Source organism: Grammomys surdaster, unplaced genomic scaffold (genome assembly GCF_004785775.1).
Source record: "Grammomys surdaster isolate TR1022 unplaced genomic scaffold, NIH_TR_1.0 62, whole genome shotgun sequence".
NCBI lineage: Eukaryota > Metazoa > Chordata > Mammalia > Rodentia > Muridae > Grammomys > Grammomys surdaster.
The window spans coordinates 7680905-7696390 of NW_021604564.1; the positions used below are offsets into that span (position 1 = coordinate 7680905).

The following is a 15486-nucleotide window of genomic DNA, read 5'->3' on the forward strand; positions in this document are numbered from 1 at the left end:
CAAAACTGTAAAATCTGGATGAAATGGATAATTTTGTAGACAGATACCAGGTACCAAAGTTAAATCAGGAGCAAATAAACCATCTAAACAGCCCCGTAACCCCTAAAGAAATAGCAGCAGTCATTAAAGTCTCCCCATCAAAAAAAAAAAAAAAAAAAAAAAAAAAAGAAAAGCCCAGGACCCGATGGTTTTAATGGTTTTAGTGTAGAATTCTATCAGACCTTCAGACCTTCAAGGAAGTCTTTTTTCAGACCTTCAGACCTTCAAGGAAGTCTTTTTTTTTTTAATTGGATGTTTTATTTACATTTCCTATATTGTCCCCTTACCCCATCCCCCACCCACCCAGGAACCCCCAATCCCCTCACCTCTCCTCCTTCTTCTCTGTGGATGTAACCTCTATCTACCCCCCACTCCCACCTCCCCACCCTCAAAATTCCCAATCCCTGGGGCATCCAGCCTTCATTTGGTCAAGGTTCTCTTCTTCCACCTATGCCCAACAGGGCCCTCCACTCTTACATACTCAACTGAATCGCTGGATCCCTCCCTAAGTGCTCCCAGGCTGGTGATTTAGACCCTGGGAGCTGTGGTTGGTTGGTATTGTTACTCTCCTCATGGTGCAGCAAATCCTTTCAGCTCTCCTTCAGTCTTCACTCTAACTCCTCTATTGAGAACCCCATGATCAGTTCAATGGCTAGTTGTGAGCATCTGCCTCTGAGTATGTCAGACTCTTAGAGACCTCTGAGGAGATATCCATATCAGGCTCTTATCAGCATGCACTTCCTGACTTCCACATCAGCATCTACCTTTGGTGATTGCACATGGGATAGATACTCAGGTGGAGTGGTCTTGAAACGGCCCCTCCTTCAGTTTCTGTCCCTCACTTTGTCTCCATATTTGCTCCCTTGAGTAATTTGTTGCTCCTTCTAAGAAGGACCGAATCACCCCCACTTGGTCTTCCTTCTTTATGGGCTTCATGTGGCCTGTGAGTTGCATCCTGGGCACTTCAAGGTTCTGGGCTAGTATCCAATAATCAGTGAGTGAATACCATGTGTGCAAGGAAGTCTTAATACCAATTCTTTTCAAACTGTTTCACAAGATAGAAACAGAAGGAACACTACCCAATTCATTCTATGAAGCTATAATTATACTCATACCCAAACCTCACAAAGACTCAAAAAAGAAAGAGCACTTCAGAGCAATGTTTGTTTTTGCATATCAATGCAAAAATACTCAATAAAATTCTAGCAAACTGAATCCAAGAATGCATCAAAACAATCATCCATCATGATCAAGTAGAGTTTATCCCAGGAATGCAGGGATGGTTCAGTATTTGGAAATCCATCAGTGTAATCCACTGTATAAATAAACTCAAAGAAAAAAACCACATGATCATCTCACTAGATGCTGAGAAAGCAGTTGACAAAATTCAACATCCCTTCATGGTACAAGTCTTGGAAAGATCAGGAATTCAAGGCCCATACCTAAAAACAGTAAAAGCAATATACAGCAAGCCAGTAGTCAACATCAAACTAAACGGAGAGAAACTTGAAGCAATCCCACTAAGATCAGAGACTAGACAAGGCTACTGGAAGTCCTAGCCAGAGCAATTAGACAACAAAAAGAAGTCAAAGGGATACAAATAGGAAAGGAAGAAGTAAAAATATTTCTATTTTCAGATGATATAATAGTATATTTAAGTGACCCCAAAACTTCCACCAGAAAACTTCTAAACCTGATAAACAACTTTAACAAAGTTGTAAATCAACTTCAGTGAGTGATAAATCAACTCAAACTGATCAGTAGCCTTCCTCTATGTGGAAGATCAACAGACTGAGAAAGAAATTAGGGAAATGACACCCTTCACAATAGTCACAGATAATATAAAATACCTTGGTGTGAATCTAACCAAGCAAGTGAAAGACCTGTATGGCAAGAACTTCAAGTTTCTGAAGAAAGAAATCGCAAAAGATCTCAGAAGTTGGAAAGATCTCCCATGCTCATGGATTGGTTGGATTAATATAGTAAAAATGACCATCTTGTCAAAAGCAGTTTACAGATTCATTGCAATTCCATTAAAATCCCAACTCAATGCTTTATAGAGTTAGAAAGAGAAATTCTCAAATTCATTTGGCATAACAAAAAACCCAGGATAGCAAAAAATATTCTCAGCAATAAAACAACTTCTAGAGGAATCACCATCCCTGACCTCAAGCTATACTATAGAGCAATAGTGATAAAAATTGCATGGTATTGGAATACAGACAGGCAGGAAGATCAATAGAATAGAATTGAAGGCCCAGAAATGAACCCACACACCTATGGTCACTTGACCTTTGACAAAGGAGCTAAAACTGTCCAGAGGAAAAAGGACAGCATTTTCAACATATGGTGCTCATTCAACTGGAGGACAACATGTAGAAGAATGGGAATTGGTCCATTCTTATCTCTTTGTACAAAGCTTAAGTCTAAGTGGATAAAGGACCTTCACATAAAGCCAGATACATTGAAACTAATAGAAGAGAAGGTGGGGAAGAACCTCAAATACTTGGGCACAGGGGAAAATTTCCTGAACAGAACACCAACGGTCTACAGTCTAAAATTAAGAATTGACAAATGGGTCCTCATAAAGCTATAAAGCTTATATAAAGCAGTGGACACTGTCAATAGGACAAAATGGCAACCAACAAATTGGGAAAAGATCTTTACCAATCCTACATCTGATAGAGGGCTAATCTCCAATGTCTACAGAGAACTGAATAAAATTAGACTCTAGACAATCAAATAACTCTATTAAAAATGGATTACAGAGCTAAACAAAGAATTCTCAACTGAGGAAACTCAAATGGCCGAGAAGCACCTACAGAAGTGTTCAACAACCTTAGTCATCAGGGAAATGCAAATCAAAACAATCCTGACATTCCACCTCACACCAGTCAGAATGGCTAAGATAAGATACTCAGGTGATAGCAGATGCTGTCGAGGATGTGGAGAAAGAGGTACACTCTTCCATTGTTTGTTAGATTCTAAGCTGGTACAACACTATGGAAAGCAGTCTTGTGGTTCCTCAGAAAATTGAACATAGTGTTACCGAGGACCCAGCTCTACAACTCCTGGGCATAAACCCAAAAGATGTTACAACTTACAACAGGGAGACATGCTCCACTATGTTCATAGCAGCCTTATTTATAATAGCCAGAAACTGGAAAGAACCAAGATGTTCTTCAACAGAGGAGTGGATACAGAAAATGTCGTACATTTATACAATGGAGTATTACTCAGCTATTAAAAACAATGTGTTCATGAAATTCTTAGGCAGATGGATGGAACAGGAAATTATCATCTTGAGTGAGATAATCCAATCGGAAAATAACACACATGGTATGTACTCACTGATAAGTGGATATTAGCCCAATAGCTCATAATACCTAAGATACAACACATAGACCACATGAAGCTCAAGAAGAAGAACAAAGACCAAAGTTTGGGTGTTTTTGCCCTTCTTAGAAGGAGCATCAAAATACTCAACCAGAGTTCCCAGGGTCATAACCTTCAGCTTTGAACCCAAAGGGAAGGACTCATGGCTCCACCTGTATATGTAGTGACAATAGCCTTGTCAGGCATCAGTGGAAGAGGAGGGCCTTGGTCCTTGAGAATTTGAATCATCTAGTTATGGTAAATTCAAGAACAGGGAGGTGGTAATTGGTGGATGGAGGGGGGACACCCTCATAAAAGTAGGAGAAAGGGGAAACAGAGAAGGAGGTTTTGGGGGGAATGGGATAGGGAATAACATTGAATGGTAAGTAAATAAAATATCCAATAAAAAATAAATACAGATAATGGGTTTGGCAATTGTAGTTGAGCAGTCGAGACTTTCTGTCAACAATTTATTTAGGGGCTTTTGTATAATCCTCAAGGACAAGGTATTGTGGAAGAGGCCCATGGAACTCTAAAAAGACATACTGTTGCACTGTTGCTGAGACAAAGAATGATGCTGACTTGTGAGCTTGCTCTGTGCCCTGAGAAGGGTGAATGTGGAGCTGTATTGAAATTTATATTGCTGACCCACCTTTCCTTGACTATATCCCAGAAAGGACAAGCTGCCTTGCCTCAAGTTTTTAGACGTTATGGGATAGAGAATCAGAAATAGAAATTATAATGTCTCTTGAATTCTTTTTAAAGGTGACCAGCTATTAGAATTGAATCATGTATTGGTCTAGAAATCAATCCAATTTTGGAAATAGTAGTCTACTTTTGGAAGACTGGATCTGGACATTGTCAGAGACATACTTGGAAGTTAGCTGTAGCTCACTAAGATGTTATGATAGCAAGAGATAAAGTTGGGACAGGGTCTGGATTTCAAACAAGAGTTAGTCCATGTTTTAAGGCTCTTTTAACTGTCAAGCTAAAATTGGTTTTGTCTCTTCTACAGTATTTATTGTAAATTCCATTGACTGTATAATTTCCAATTGTGTTGGTGTGTTGAAACCTGGCATGTCTGTTACCAGGGTCTATCAACCAGCTTTTGTCTTACTGCCCTGAGTATTAGAAAGCCTTGATTCTCTAAAAAAAGCTTGAAAGTGCTGGAAGAAGTGAGTTAGGCTTTAAGCAAAAGGAAGAGGGTAGCGGGCTTGATTATTGCTGGTATAACAGCTTTAATTTCATTAATTACTCGCACCACTGCTTCTGCAATGGCATTGATACAAGGAGTTAAGACAATTCTTTTAGTTAACAATCTAGCAAAAAAATGTTACTAATGTACTGAGTATACAAAAGGAGTTATGTAAGTATCTGGAACAATGGGTGATGCTCTATAACCTATTCAAATTATCTGAAGGAGGTTCAGGGTTCAAGAATTAGGAGCTATCACAAGTGTCATGACCGATATCATTGGGGTAGTGTTACTTTTAAAATTCACAATGATTGTCATTATTATTAGAAAAAGTTTAAAGATACCTGTAGGGTATTTGGCATAATCCTAATACCTCTCTGGGTGTGTTAACTTTGCATAGTGAGATTATGAATTTAAAGAATGCTGCTCTGTTGAGCTTTGATGCTGCAGATAATGCTGATAAAATTATCCATGGCCTGAGGTCAGTATTTCCATTTTAGTCAAATCTCAGGAATGGCATTTATAGCTTGATCTGGCTAGCCCTTCTTGTCCTGGGAATACTCTTATTCCTGCCCATTATGTTAAAGCTTATCTCTAACTACATCAACAGGATGGCAGCCAAAGTACATGACTTGGCACTGATAACGGACCCCCAGACAGAGTTATTAATTTAACAGGCTGACAAGCCAAGGACAGGTAAGATTCTGCACAGAGCCTTCCCAATCTAAGACAGAAGTGAATTGCTTTTGATAATGCATATTCCATGACAGGTAAGGAAGGCATTCTTTTCAGAATAACCTAAGACTAGCTCAGTCTTGTTAAGGAAATAAAAAAGGGGTGAGGTGGAGAGCCTTTGGGGCTGCTTGGCAAGAAGCTGTCATGGGCCATGGACAAGGAAATGGGCTGCTTGGCAGGAATATGACATTGTCCAAAGACAAGGAAATAGGCTTTGGGCAGGAATCTGACATTAGGCTAGAACAAAGAAGCAATTTCAGGTAGGAATCTAAATTTTAGGCTACAACAAAGAAGTAATCTCAGGCAGGAATCTAAATATTAGGCTAGAACAAAGAATTAATTTCAGACAGGAATCTAAATTTTAGGCTAGAACAAGGAAGTAGGCTTCAGACATGAAAATGACCTTGGGCTAGGACAGGGAAGTAGGCTCAGATACTTTGGTCATCCTTATAAACCTTTAGAAACAGTCATCATGGGAGTGTTCACGTAATTGGGTTTAATGCCTTGGGTTTTTTTTTTTTTGGATTATTTGTTTTTATTGTATTGCTTTTTCCTTGACTATTTGCATCTATTGTATTGCTAGACCCTCAACATAGAACTGACCTTAATACGTGCATGTAATCAAAATGGTATAAAAGTATAAAGGAGGAGAGGGTATAGGATAGCAGGTTCTAGGGAGGGGAAATGGGGAAAGGGGATGACATCTGTATTGTAAATAAATAAAATAATAAAAAATGAAACAATGTTGTGATAAGTGACAGAAAAAAGCTGTGTCCTCATCCCACAGCTGGGTCCCTGTTTCACAGCTTGGATAAAGCACTATTTCCAAGATTGTAGTGTGACTACTAGAGAGAGGCAGTCACTCACCATCACCTCAATCTTTGTGGAACTCAAACAAGCCTCACTGAACTTATAAAAGCAGTAAGTATCTTAAAATTTATTTCACTCTACCAGGAATCTCCAAACAATGTCAGCCATATGATTAACTGGTTTTCTTTTTTCTAAATCAATTTATTTTAGAAGGATTGGAAAGTGTTTCTAGCAAATTTTCTTGTTTAGCATAGAAGAGGCCTGCTGGCAGCCTCCCATGGCATTATTTTTACCTATGGATACTCTTCAAAATCTAGAGGACTATGTTCTCACAATAGCTCCTTATTCTTTCTCTGAATGATAGAGAAACAGATTACTCACAGACTTATTCCAAACTGCCTTGGAGAAGCTATTTTCCCTTCTTTTTGACTTGCTCCATCTTGCCCACAGCTTCTGGCCCAATGACATTTGGAAGGTAGATGTGGCATGCCCACAGTTTGGAAGCAACTGATTCACATCTAGACATTCATACTGTTTGAGGATAGACTTAACTCAGTGTCAAAGACTCAGACATGAAAGTAGTGTTTTGATTTGAAGGATGTGTTTATCAGTGCTACCTAGATAGAGATCAAGGATAAGAATGAAGGCCTCATAGAATAGGAGTGAAGAGATTTGATTGCAGAATCCCAGAGAGAGCAGTGTAGGTCTACCCGTGATAGAGCAAAAGGAGAAAGAGGGAGGTTGAAGAATGTGGGCCACATGATGAGGGGCTCTTTCCAATTTTAGTTTATGTTGCCAAAGGGTTTGTTTGTTTTTTATTTCTAAAGAAGCTGGGGTGTCATTTAGTAGTCTTTCCTAAAATCGTAGTATCATTCATTTCCGTTTTCATCTCAAAGCATTACTCCTTGCTAGGCAAGTAGCCTTTTCAGGGGAGGAATTGTAAGGCTGGAGCTCATTCTTCACACAGCCTCTCATGAGGTGAGGCTGAAGCCTTAGTACATTTAGCCTTAGACCTTTACCCAGTGATCAAGTTCCCTTTGAAAGTGCTCCTTATATTTGAAGACTCTCCTTCCTTTACCTACAAATCAATTGAACGAATCATTGGAAAAAAATCTGACCACCGATACTGCCTTCCATAAAAGTGCTTTACAATCTTTCCTTACTGTGATTGTTGAGCTCCTAGTCTCTCCCAAGCTTGTTTCCCTCAGGCTCAGTGTCAGGCTTTACTGACTTGATTCTTGACCTTCCTTACCCAGAAATGCTTGTTTTCCTAGGCATTTCCTTCCACCCAGATGACTTGCCCCCACCAGATCACAGCCTCCTCAGCCCATCCTCAGGCACTCATTTCCAGCTTCCCACTCAGAGCAGGGTGTCTCAGCTTCTCTCCATTGTTTGATTATATCCTTAGTCATATTTTATAAAGCTAGTAAAATAGAGGAGATATATTTTGTTGTAGATGGATCTACATGTAAGAAGAACTCTCTATTTCTTCTTTTGAAGCATGTTTCTGGAACTTGTCTGGTACAACAAAAGTTAGCAATGATTCTGTTGAACATATTTATTGTTGATTCACTCTCTTCTCATATTCTTCTCTTCAGTCTCAAGAGCTAATTTTCTATCTATCTATCTATCTATCTATCTATCTCTATCTATCTATCTATCTATCTATCTATCTATCTATCTATCTATCTATATCTATCTATCTATCTCTATATATATATGAGATTATATATATAATCTCTTGTTTCCTTTAAAAAAATTTCCATAACTTTATTTATTTATTTATTTATTTATTTACTTTACATCCTGATCACAGTGCCTCCTTTCATCCCAGTCTCCCCCTCACATTGCCCCTGCCCTCATCCCCTCTCCTTCTCCTCTGGTAAGTAGGAGGACTCCCTGGATACCAGCTCATCTTGGCACATCAAGTTAGTGCTTGAATAGGTGCATCCCCTCCCACTGAGGCCTGACAAGGCAGTTCACTTAGGGGAACAGGAGGACCTCATCCTTTTAAGACCAAAACCTATATAAGACCAAGCCAGCCAAAATTTCATTAAGAAGGTGAAGGATCCCATTTTTATTTTGCTCCTTCACCTCTAAAAATTCTCTTATTCTATCAGCTGTGTTCTTTTGATCCCTCTACTCTTCTTTCCCTGGGAACTGTCATGTCTTAGTTCTGTGTCCTGTCTCTCTATCATTCACCACTTCCTTGGAAGTCAAGTGCATTTTTCTAAGAAATGAATGTCCTTATGTCATTGTCATTAAAGCCCTTGCTGTTTAAGTATGTGGACTGTAGTTCAGAACTACAGAATACATGTAAATGTCCAGCAGTAGGGAGGTTTGCCTGTGATTTCAGCCTTGGAAGATGGAGACAGTGGATCCCCAGAGTAAGCTGTCTAGTAAGGCTAGCTATATTGGGACACTCTGGGTTAATTGGGAGACTCTGTGACAGTGACCAAGATGGAAGAGTGACATTTTCCTGACATCAACTTTGGTCATACAAATGCCTGTGCAAAGATATACACATTTACTCTGAACATGTTTGCTCACATATATGCAAAATATACATATATATACATGCATAGCACACAAATATGGAAACTCTAAAAAGCAAATAAAAGAAATATTGAGTTCAACACTTGTTCTGTTATGAACTTTGCTCTACCTCTATACCCAAGATATCCAGAGGAAATTCCTGATATTTCTTTCTTTCCTTCTTTTTAACTTCTCCATTTCCTTTTTTTACATTACTCCGATCTCATGCTGTGGAGAAACTTTCCTTAGATAAATCTAGAATCCTTCTTCCTTGACGCTGTTTCCAGTAAGAAGATATCTTTCCAGTCTACATGATTAAAACTTTATCTCCAACTTAGTTATCCACAGACCATTAGCAATAGCATTTAGAGTTAGCCTTCCAGTAAGCATAGAAATGTGGTTAAGTGAAACCTGTGGGTTGAACTTTGTTCTTTGTCTATTATGTGTAGATGGTCATTCAAGATACCTGGCCTTGAAATTCAACATGTGCATTTGCTTTTCTTTCATCTACCCATTATGATATCTGTGAAGGACATGTGTCCTTGCTTTAGTTGATGTCCTTGCATTTTGCTTGTATGGAGTCTGCTTCTGTCACTTTCACTTTCTTCTTTCTTTTCTTGGGTGCTTTCTTCAGTCTTCAAGTATTGCCTTCCTTGTGAAACTTTCCTGGACTGACACTGAAAATAATTAGTATCTGCTCTCCTTGGTGCTGACTTTTGTAGGTTTTATAAAAAATAAAATTTACTGAAAAAATAAAACATCAATATAAATTGTACTTTAAAATAAATACTTTATTTTTAAAAATTATGAATAAAATTAAATGCTAGGTAGAAATATGTTGAAAATAAAATCTGTTGTAAAATTGTTTTTCTATATTACTTTTTTAGTATGTGTGTGTGTGTGTGTGTGTGTGTGTGTATTTACATGCCACAGCATGTATGTACAGATCAGAGGTCAACCTACAGGAGCTGTTATCTCTTTATACACTGTGTGTCCTGAGGGTTAAACTCAGGCATTAAGGCTTGGCAACAAGTTCCTTTACTTCCTAATCCATCACAAAGATCCAAGCTTTGTCGTTAATCTTTGTCATTGTTGTTGAAAACTAGATGCCACGATAGATTTGACTTCCTTTACTTTTAATGCTCAAAACTTTTAAATTTTCATTTTTATTTTCATCTTTTTATTGGTTTGCTGTGAATTTCACATCGTGCACGCCGATCTCACTCATCTCACCCTCTACTGATATGCTCCCTCCACCCTCAATCTCTCCCCAAACAGAAAAAAATCTCATTAGGAAAGCTATAATGTGTCACAGGGTGTTTCACAGTATACCCTTTTGTCCACACTTCTTTGCTTTCATATGTTCATTGCAATGATTCATTGGTCTGGTACAAAGCTTCTGGCTTCTGTTACTTCATAAATACTGGATCCTCATAGGGACTCCTCTCAGGTATCCCATTGTTGCCCTGTGTCATGGAGATCCTATAGTTTTAGATCTGTAGAACTGGCCCATTCATTCACTCTAGCAGTTCATAGATAGGGCTACATATTGAGGTGGGCTAATTCAAAGCCTTGTATATGTACCTGAGTGGTACCTGAGATGGACAGCCCATTGTGCTCTCCCTTTCTCACTCTCTTAGGCCATCTCACTAGCAACCCTGAAACCAGGGCCAGCTCTATCCTGCTGAGCAGCAAGATGCAGGAACAGATCTCCCAAGTGCTGCAGCAGCTAAGGAACAGGGCTACAAGTTCTTCTGTTTTCATGACCTCAGTGCCAACTCTCTCACTTGTCATAGGTGGTCAGGAGGGAGACCTGGGGATGGCATCTTTCCCTTGTCCACAATGCCACACAGCAGACAAATCACAAGGTCAGCTCTACAATGTTTACACACCCAGGACAGGCTCACCTGTGTCCTAAACATCAGAGTCAGCTCTACTATGATGCTCAGGTGAGTTTCAGGGCCTGGTTTCCTGAGTGCTGCAGCAGGTGAAGGGCAGGGACAACTCTCCTGCTCTCATGACCTGGTTGTGGCTAACTCTCCTACGTGCCACTGGTGGCAAGGGCAAACGAGAGGGAAGCGTAATCTCTTCCTTGCTGACAACTCACACCTGATGAAAGGAAAGACCAGCTCTCCCAAACTCACACCCTTGTGGCCGGCTCATGGGCAACCTCCACATCTAGGGCCAGCTTTAGTACGGTGCCCAGGTAAGAATCAGGGCCACCTCTCCTGTTCAAAGGACCTTGAGGCCAGATATTCCACCTGCCACAGGTAGTGATGGGAGAGTAGTGATCTCTCACTTGTCCACTCCACCTCACGGGAGGCAAGCAGTAAGACAAGGTCTCCCATGCTGCTATTTTTGGGATCAGCTCACCCACATCTCATGCAATGTGCATGCCCACTTTCCCGAGCAGTAAGGTCAACTCTCTTACTTTCAAGTCTCTAGTATCAGCTGTCCCACAAAATCTAGGTGAGGAGTGTGGCCAGTACTGTACAGCCTTCAGTCACTGACATGATCCTGGGCAGCAGCCCAGACTAGAGATGTCTGCCTGGACTTTGGTGATAACAGACCCCTGGGCCATGGACCCAGATGTGATCCCCAGTGGCAACACTAACCAGTATCCCAACATGATCCCTGATGGGATCACTGGTTGTTCCCATTAAGCTGTTCCTCACTACTCTCTAGTTTCCAGTTCTGCCTCTACTCATTGTGCTCACATTCCTCTGTTTATCTCTCTCTTCCATTTCTCCAGCACACACACACTCCTCCTAGTGGTGCCTGGAGTCCCTGAGTGTCTTGGCTTGTCTCAGGAGTGCTATGCCCAATGTGTGCATTATGGTGCCGAAAAGGGGTCTGCTCAGGTCTCTGGTATGATCTCCTCCTTGCCAATCCCATGTCTTTGCAGTATCTGACTGGTGGTCATCTCTGGATGGCTATCCATGTGGGGCCCACGACACTTGTCTAGTGGTCATTCATTGGAGTTCTCAAGCTAATTCCTTTGGCAAGGTTTTGGGTGTGGTATGTGGGGTGTCCCAGGTGAGGTTCTTTTAGTCTCGGAGTTGTTCTCCATCCTGGGAGCCCTTCTGGATCTGCAATGTGCTGGACTGATGGTCACCTCAGGCTACCTCTCTGTCCAGGACCCCTGGCACCAGATTGGTGGTTGTGTAAGGGTTGATTTTTTTCAGGGTGTTTTAGGCTACTAATCATTCAGATGCTCATAGTCAAAACATAGTCCCTCTCCTCTCTGCTACCTACTGACACACATGTTACACACCAGTCAATTCTGCTATACCCTTACAGGCAGGAACAATTTGGTAATCTTTTGGTAAAATTGAACCTAACAAATGGCCCTGTCCATTGGATGATTACTCTGCTGTTAGACTATAACAGAAATTTCTGGAAAAAGTAAATATAAGTAATTGTAAATGTATATAGTTTTTAGATATCAAAGTTAAGTGAACAGCTTGCTAAAATATTTAAAGGTTGAAATCTGGTTGATATGGATTTAGCTGAATGAAAACAACAGATATTAACAATCCTTCTTTAAAGAGAAAGCAAAAGAGCTTAAGAGAGAAATCAAACTTTCTGTTTTGCTTTCCTGTCATGTTTCCCCAAGAGAGGAGAAAAGGGACAGAACAGATGAATGTGGTGCCTTTTGGTTGAAGCAGGGGTAGGTACTGTTGTGATTAAAACAAATTTATAGAAAAGTGTACTGGTTGTAGACGGGTTAGACTGATTCATGATAACACAGTGATGTCATAACCTAGAAGCTAGACAGCTCTGCCAAGAGTCTCTACAAAGGTTGCCCTACAGTTGGAACAGAATACATTTCCTTACTGTTCAATTCACAGCATTTTCAGTTGAATGATGAAATTAGTATTCAGTGATAAATATGTCTTCAGGGGATAGACTAGGTTGTGCTCAGTTCATTGTCAGTCTGATGGGAAATTTTACTGCACTCCATGTCAGGGGTTAGGCAATAAAAGCATTTAATTTTGAGGTTAAGATCCATTTTAGTCAAGTGGATTGCAAATAATTACATTGTAGGACCAACTCACAATTTTCTAGTTTTAGAGAAGGCAGAATTGTAAATGAAATTTAGGTTATAATAGCAATTTAAAATAATGATAGACATGGAATGTTACAATTGAAAAAGAATTTACATACTTCTAATTTACTGAGAGAACTGGCTTTGTATAGTCAGGTGACTTGTCTCAAGCCAAGTGAGTAAGTGACTAACCCTCAGCAAGACCTGAGGACTGACAGCCAGTTCAATGCTCTTCTTGTCACCATAGTTCTGACTGCTTCCCACCCCACCTCAGAAGGAAAGTCTACTTTTAAATTTTCTTATCTCAGGCTAGTGACTTTGATATTTTCAACTGCTTTAAAAGTTTTTTTTTCTAGATTTGATCCATTTATGTTTCTCGGATTTAGAAGGATTTCTTTAAATAGTGACATTTCTTATTAATATTTCATGTCCTCCTACAAAATCATAAGTCAACCTAGAATAGTATATTCTTTCCAGAAATCTCATGAGAACATGCCTCATCAGTTTAGGAGCAGTTTTATGACAATTAACTTTGTGACTTTTAGGAAAGTAATTAACCTAAGATGATCCTTACAATCTTCAAAGTGAAGTCCAGGTAATTTAATCTACTATGTGCTCTTACATTGTTCTTAACACAATCCATCTTCTAGAATCTTCTTCACTGAAGTGCTTCACTGGATGTTACCATGTGTTATGTCTTGAGGGAAAGGAAGTAGAAAGGAGAAAAGGAAAAGATAAATATCGGATATGTGAGTTCTTGGGTATTGATTCTCAAAAATTATCATTTTCTTTAATTAATGTTTTGTTGAATTAATTAGAAATGATTCCCATATTTAAGTCAGTTTATTTTTATAACACCTTCAAAGTTATAGTGGACATACATATATAGACAGACCCACACATACACACAGACATACACACCAATTTATTAGTTGGCTTATACGGCAGAGGCTCTATAGTCCAAAAATAGTTGTTTGCTTGCTAGGGATACAGAAAAAGAGGACTTGGTTGGTAGCTTCTTAGCTCACAATTCTGGAGGCCTCAGTAGTCACAGTCTAGCACTGAAGACCTGGAATATTTGTGGAACAGTGCTGGTTTCAGCCAAGGAAGCTGGCATCTAACATCAGCAGAAGATGATGGTGTTGGCAGCAGCAACAGTGGTAGGTTGTTGGTGGTGATGAAGGGACAGACACTCAGGGAGAAGCTAAAGTAAGCAGACATCCTGCTTTTCCCCAGGATGTATTTATACTCAGGTCTGAAGATATTATCTACTTTGAGGGTAGGCTTTACCCATTCAATTAATTCTTTCTGGAAACATCTTCAAAAACATGCCCAGAAGTCTCCCAAGTGATTCTAGACCCTGTCAACTTGACAATCAAAATGAACCATCACAACTTGTATATATAACATACTGAAAATGAATGCTCAGAAGGGTCACATGATTTCCTCATGCGATACACCCAGCATAATTTAGAGTTGGCATCAGATCAAAATCAGAAGATTTTATATCTCAGAATTCTATGTTCTCTTCCTAGTTACATCTCTTCCAGTAGAGAGACTTCAAAGACCAACAGCATTTCAACCTTTTGTCTGTTTCTAATTTTCCTACCCCTCTCCACCACTTTAGAGAATTTTTTTGTCACCCCTACTCAGCAGAAAGAAGCCATGGAGAGTTGTCAGCCCAATTCCTTGGGTTTGGGTGTCTGGCTATGGTTATTTTACAAACTATAGATAGGTTGTCATTTTAAGGGATAATTAAGGGTCATAATTTTGAATAGGGAGGAAATAGATGGGGTGTATTACTAAATTTATTCTTGAATAATCCATTGTGTAGCCATAATCTTACTTGGTAGAAATCTTTGTAATTGATGTAAAATTGAAGCTATAACTTCTTACATTGGTACAAATTTATATATTGATATAGAATTATGGTTTTCATTGGTATAAATCTCTATATTAGCACAAAATTTGAAATTAATATTGTTACTCTCAGACAGGCATTGTGCCTATGTAACTCATTTAAGAATACAAGGCTTTGCCACGCAGTGGTGGCGTATGCCTTTAATCCCAGCACTTGGGAGGCAGAGGCAGGTGGATTTCTGAGTTCAAGAGTTTGAGGCTAGCCTCGTCTACAGAGTGAGTTCCAGGACAGCCAGGGCTACTTACAGAAACTCTGTCTCGAAAAACAAACAAACAAAAAAAAAACAACCCCAAAATACAAGGCTTTGACCTAGTCCTTCTAATAGCTGCTATTAAAAACTGTTTAAGAAGATTAAGAAACAGAAGTTAAGGCCAGATAGTAAACTCATGGTGAGGTTAGATTCAAATTTAATTTTTTTTGCCATCAATTTTTTTTATTGGATGTTTTATTTACATTTCATATGTTGTCCCCTTACCCCATCCCTCACCCACCCAGGAACCCCCTATCCCCTCACCCCTCCTCCTTCTTCTCTGTGGATGTAACCCCTACCTCCCCCCCCCATTCCCACCTCCACACCCTCAAAATGCCCACCCCTTGGGGCATCCAGCCTTCATGAGGTCAAGGATCTCTTCTTCCACCTATGCCCAGCAGGGCCCTCCACTCTTACATATTCAGCTGAAGCCATGGATCCCTCCCTAAGTGCTCCAGCATTATTGGATATTAGCCCATAACCTTGAAATGCCCAAGATGCAACTCAAATTTAATTTTAATAAAGTGCTTTCAATTTATTCAAATAGAAAATGACTAACAGTAGCTAAGGCTTAACAC

At 39.7% G+C, this 15486-nt stretch overlaps 1 pseudogene; it reads right to left on the reverse strand.

Annotated features, from left to right (window-relative positions):
* Positions 1-11876: 11876 nt before the first annotated feature.
* LOC114619400 lies at positions 11877-11994 on the reverse strand (annotated as a pseudogene).
* Between the last annotated feature and the right edge of the window lie 3492 nt (positions 11995-15486).